The sequence below is a fragment of the Macaca nemestrina genome, chromosome 9 (genome assembly GCF_043159975.1).
Source record: "Macaca nemestrina isolate mMacNem1 chromosome 9, mMacNem.hap1, whole genome shotgun sequence".
Classification (NCBI taxonomy): Eukaryota; Metazoa; Chordata; class Mammalia; order Primates; family Cercopithecidae; genus Macaca; species Macaca nemestrina.
Genome location: NC_092133.1, coordinates 59,982,512 through 59,988,511, shown reverse-complemented (window position 1 = coordinate 59,988,511; position 6,000 = coordinate 59,982,512). Strand labels below are relative to the sequence as shown.

The 6,000-nt window shown below is 38.4% G+C and overlaps 1 long non-coding RNA gene across 1 annotated transcript in view; it reads right to left on the bottom strand.

The window, feature by feature from the left end:
* Window positions 1–3,101: 3,101 nt before the first annotated feature.
* LOC139356242 (uncharacterized) overlaps window positions 3,102–6,000 on the bottom strand; it is a 132,756-nt gene continuing 129,857 nt past the window's right edge. The window contains exon 4 of the long non-coding RNA XR_011607794.1: window positions 3,102–5,104. This is a non-coding gene — a long non-coding RNA (uncharacterized lncRNA). The remainder of the gene's footprint in view (window positions 5,105–6,000) is intronic.

Sequence of the window (6,000 nt, the reverse complement as noted above, 5' to 3'; positions counted from 1 at the left end):
GTTTACATTCCCACCAACAGTGTAAAAGTGTTCCTATTTCTCCACATCCTCTCCAGCACCTGTTGTTTCCTCACTTTTTAATGATCACCATTCTAACTGATGTGAGATGGTATCTCATTTTGGTTTTGATTTGCATTTTTCTGATGGTGAGTGATGATGAGCATTTTTTCATGTGTCTGTTGGCTGCATAAATGTCTTCTTTTGAGAAGTGTCTGTTCATATCCTTTGCCCACTTTTTGATGGGTTTTTTTTTTTTCTTGTAAATTTGTTTGAGTTCTTTGTAGATTCTGGATATTAGCCCTTTGTCAGATGAGTAGATTGCAAAAATTTTCTCCCATTCTGTAGGTTGCCTGTTCACTCTGATGGTAGTTTCTTTTGCTGTGCAGAAGCTGTTTAGTTTAACTATCCCATTTGTCAATTTTGACTTTTGTTGCCACTGCTTTTGGTGTTTTAGACATGAAGTCCTTGCTCATGCCTATGTTCTGAATGGTATTGCCTAGGTTTTCTACTACAGTTTTTATGGTTTTAGGTCTAACATTTAAGTCTCTAATCCATCTTGAATTAATTTTTGTATAAGGTGTAAGGAAGGGATCCAGTTTTAGCTTTCTACCTATGGCTAGCCAGTTTTCCCAGCACCATTTATTAAATAGGGAATCCTTTCCCCATTTCTTGTTTTTGTCAGGTTTGTCAAAGATCAGATGGTTGTAGCTGTGTGGTATTATTTCTGGGGGCTCTGTTCTGTTCCATTGGTCTACATCTCTGTTTTGGTACCAGTACCATGCTGTTTTGGTTACTGTAGCCTTGTAGTATAGTTTGAAGTCAGGTAGCGTGATGCCTCCAGCTTTGTTCTCTTGGGTTAGGATTATCTTGGCAATGTGAGCTCTTTTTGGGTTCCATATGAACTTTAAAGTAGTGTTTTCCAATTCTGTGAATAAAGTCATTGGTAGCTTAATGGGGATGGCATTAAATCTATAAATTACCTTGGGCAGTATGGCCATTTTCACGATATTGATTCTTCTTATCCATGAGCATGGAATGTTCTTCCATTTGTTTGTGTCCTCTTTTATTTCATTGAGCAGTGGTTTGTAGTTCTCCTTGAAGAGGTCCTTCACATTCCTTGTAAGTTGGATTCCTAGGTATTTTATTCTCTTTGAGGCAATTGTGAATGGGAGATCACTCATGATTTGGCTCTCTGTTTGTCTCTTATTTGTGTATAAGAATGCTAGTGACTTTTGCACATTTATTTTGTATCCTGAGACTTTGCCGAAGTTACTTATCAGGTTAAGGAGATTTGGAGCTAAGACAATGGGGTTTTCTAAATATACAATCATGTCAACTGCAAACAGGGACACTTTGACTTCCTCTTTTCCTAACTGAATACCCTTTATTTCTTTCTCTTGCCTGATTGCCCTAGCCAGAACTTTCAGCGCTATGTTGAATAGGAGTGGTGAGAGAGGGCATCCCTGTCTTGTGCCAGTTTTCCAGGGGAATGCTTCCAGTTTTTGCCCATTCAGTATGATATTGGCTGTGCGTTTGTCATAAATAGCTCTTATTATTTTGAGATACGTCCCATCAATACCTAGTTTATTGAGAGTTTTTAGCATGAAGGGCTGTTGAATTTTGTCAAAGGCCTTTTCTGCATCTATTGAGATAATCATGTGATTTTTGTTTTTGGTTCTGTTTATTTGCTGGATTACATTTATTGATTTGCATATGTTGAACCAGCCTTGCATCCCAGGGATGAAGCCCACTTGATCATGGTGGATAAGCTTTTTGATGTGCTGCTGGATTTGGTTTGCCAGTATTTTATTGAGGATTTTGCATCAATGTTCGTCAGGGATATTAGTGTAAAATTCTCTTTTTTTGTTGTGTCTCTGCCAGGCTTTGGTAAGAGGATGATGTTGGCCTCATAAAATGAGTTAGGGAGGATTCCCTCTTTTTCTTTTTCTATTGATTGGAATAATTTCAGAAGGAATGGTACCAGCTCCTCCTTGTACCTCTGGTAGAATTTGGCTGTGAATCCATCTGGTCCTGGACTTTTTTTGGTTGGTAGGCTATTAATTATTGCCTCAATTTCAGAGCCTGTTATTGGTCTATTCAGGGATTCAACTTCTTCTTGGTTTAGTCTTGGGAGAGCGTAAGTGTCCAGGAAATTATCCATTTCTTTTAGATTTTCTAGTTTATTTGCGTACAGGTGTTTATAGTATTCTCTGATGGTAGTTTGTATTTCTGTGGGGTCAGTGGTGATATCCCCTCTATCTTTTTTTTACTGCATCTATTTGATTCTTCTCTCTTTTCTTCTTTATTAGTCTTGCTAGCGGTCTATCAATTTTGTTGATCTTTTCAAACAACCAGCTCCTGGATTCATTGATTTTTTGGAGGGTTTTTGTGTCTCTATCTCCTTCAGTTCTGCTCTGATCTTAGTTATTTCTTGCCTTCTGCTAGCTTTTGAATGTGTTTGCTCTTGCTTCTCTAGTTCTTTCCATTGTGATGTTAGGGTGTCCATTTTAGATCTTTTCTGCTTTCCTTTGTGGGCATTTAGTGCCATAAATTTCCCTCTACACACTGCTTTAAATGTTTCCCAGAGATTCTGGTATGTTGTTTCTTTGTTCTCATTGGTTTCAAAGAACATCTTTATTTCTACCTTCATTTCATTATGTACCCAGTAGTCATTCAGGAGTAGGTTGTTCAGTTTCCATGTAGTTGAGCAGTTTTGATTGAGTTTCTTAATCCTGAGTTCTAGTTTGATTGCACTGTGGTCTGAGAGACAGTTTGTCATAATTTCTGTTCTTTTACATTTGCTGAGGAGTGCTTTACTTCCAACTATGTGGTCAATTTTGGAATAAGTGCAATGTGGTGCTGAGAAGAATGCACATTCTGTTGATTTGTGGTGGAGAGTTCTGTAGATGTCTATTAGGTCCACTTGGTGCAGAGTTGAGTTCAATTCCTGGATATTCTTGTTAACTTTCTGTCTCATTGATCTGTCTAATGTTGACACTGGGGTATTAAAGTCTCCCACTATTATTGTGTGGGAGTCTAAGTCTCTTTGTAAGTCTCTGAGAACTTGCTTTATGAATCTGGGTGCTCCTGTATTGGGTGCATATATATTTAAGATAGTTAGCTCTTCCTGTTGAATTGATCCCTTTACCATTATGTAATGGCCTTCTTTGTCTCTTTTGATCTTTGTGGGTTTAAAGTCTGTTTTATCAGAGACTAGGATTGCAACCCCTGTCTTTTTGTTGTTGTTGTTTTCCATTTGCTTGGTAGATCTTCCTCCATCCCTTTATTTTGAGCCTATATGTGTCTCTGCATGTGAGATGGGTCTCCTGGATAAAGAAAACTGATGGGTCTTGACTCTTTATCCAATTTGCCAGTCTGTGTCTTTTAACTGGAGCATGTAGCCCATTTACATTTAAGGTTAATATTGTTGTGTGAACTTGATCTTGTCATTATGACAAATGGCTAACTAGAACAACCAATGCAGAGAAGTCCTTAAACAACATGATAGAGACGAAAACCATGACACAAGAACTACGTGACAGATGCACAAGCTTCAGTAACTGACTCAATCAACTGGAAGAAAGGGTATCAGTGATTGAAGATCAAATGAATTAAATGAAGTGAGAAGAAAAGTGTAGAGAAAAAAGAGTAAAAAGAAATGAACAAAGCTTCCAAGAAATATGGGACTATGTGAAAAGATCAAATCTACATGTGATTGGTGTACCTGAAAGTGACAGGGAGAATGGAACCCAGTTGGGAAACACTCTGCAGGATATTATCCAGGAGAACTGCCCCAACCTAGCAAGGCAAGTCAACATTCAAATTCAGGAAATACAGAGAACACCACAAAAATACTCCTCGAGAAGAGCAACTCCAAGACACATAATTGTCAGATTCACCAAAGCTGAAATGAAGGAAAAAATGTTAAGGGCAGCCAGAGAGAAAGGTGGGGTTACCCACAAAGGGAAGCCCATCAGACTAACACTGAATCTCTTGGCAGAAACTCTACAAGGCAGAAGAGAGTGGGGGCCAATATTCAACATTCTTAAAGAAAAGAATTTTCAACCCAGAATTTCATATCCAGCCAAACTAAGTTTCATAAATGAAGGAGAAATAAAATCCTTTGCAGACAAGCAAATGCTGAGAGATTTTGTCACCACCAGGCCTGCCCTACAAGAGCTCCTGAAGGAAGCACTAAACATAGAAAGGAAAAACCGGAACCAGCCACTGCAAAAGCATGCCAAAATGTAAAGACCATCGATGCTAGGAAGAAACTGCATCAACTAACGAGCAAAATAACCAGCTTACACATTATTTTTTAATCATGTAATTAAAGATGAAATACTATTTTGGCAAATAAGACAATAAAGTAACATTTATTTGTTGACACTCTACCAAATAGGTATTACATTTAAATATCCAAAACCTGGGTTTTCCAATTGCTCTACTCCCGTGTTTCCCCATATGTGTTTCACAAAGTCCTCATCCCAAAAGATATTAAGAGGCATTCTGTGAGATAAGGGTTCTACAGTCAAAAGGTTTTGAAAATGTTGGGTTAAAGTTAATCAATTTTCTTTCTCACACAACTTATTGGAGTCTTTACTATGTTTATGAGCAGTGTAAATCTCCAAGAAGCATATACAAGGTGACTTGCTGTTTGTTTGCTTGTTTGTTTGTTTACAGAGTTTTTCAAGCATTTAATGTTTCTCAATATATTTTGTGAAACATTGTGCTACCCCTCACTGCCTAACTAGCCTCTAATTACACTGACTGAGCTCTGGAGCTGCAAAGACAACATTATATGTAACCGAAGATGGCTGAATGCCAAGCTCAGGCCTGCAGATCAACTGCTGACAATTTAGAAGTACAGTACTGCGTATTTTCTTTCTCTCTCGTAGGCAATAAATTTAATTTCTTCCAGAAACTGCTATTATACCTCAAAATATCCGTTGGGTTTTTTAATGATAAATGATGGTCTTGATCTTACTATATTAAACAAGAAAGAGAGGTTTATTGGAAACATTCTGGGGTAGTTCAGAGTTATAGAGGAACAACCAAACACGACAGCCACAGGAAGGACAGGAGGCAGGGTCACTGCAGGCACCTGTAGAGCAGAAATTCAGGGACGGTTGCTTTTGGCTCCAACCACCAGGTGACCCACTCCATACATGTTCTCACTGAGGATAAACCCTAAAGTTTCAAATTTCCAAAAGATGATGTTGTTTGACTTAGTTTGGGTCAGGTGCCTACCACCTATCCCACTCGCAAGAGGTCATGGGTGAAGTTCCACGATTGGCAGTCCCAACAGAATGACATAGAGGGGAGGAGGAACAATCCTCCAAAAACACAAATGCTAGAAAGAAAAAAAACCAAAGTACTTCACACTTACTCAGCGTAACAAGTAGACCTGTGCCTTAGTTCATTCCTCTATTTCTACCCCTACTAGTTAGTTCTTTATATTTCTTGCACACCGCACTGGAGCATTTCTGATGGCCATTTCTTCTTCAATCACCTTCAACAACCATGACAGCCTGCCTTTCAAAGAGTTCAAAGGGGATCTTGAGAGGTTAAGTCCTTGTACCAAGAAACCTGATATTGTTGATTAATGACTTTCAAGAAAGAATCATTTAGTCTAATTATCAACTAAACACACTCATTCTTAGCAGCCACCCAAAGCACAAGGACAGAAAATGAAAAGCAATGTGAGAAGGAGGAAGATGCAGGGTTTAAAGACAAATGTAACAAATCAATTCATCCTGACCTCCAAATGACCCAAGTAAAGGAATTTAGTTAAGCATCCACCTTTTCCCCATCCTTGAGTCTACTGGCCATAAATTTTTCTTAGTAATTCAAACTTCTTCTGACAGTTATCAATTTCTGTGAAAACAGACGGGAGTCTGTTCAATAACAATGCTCTTTTTTTTTTTTTTTTTTTTTTTTTTGGCGAGGTAGTCTCACTTTGTCGCTCAGGCTGGAGTGCAGTGGTGCAAATTTGGTTCA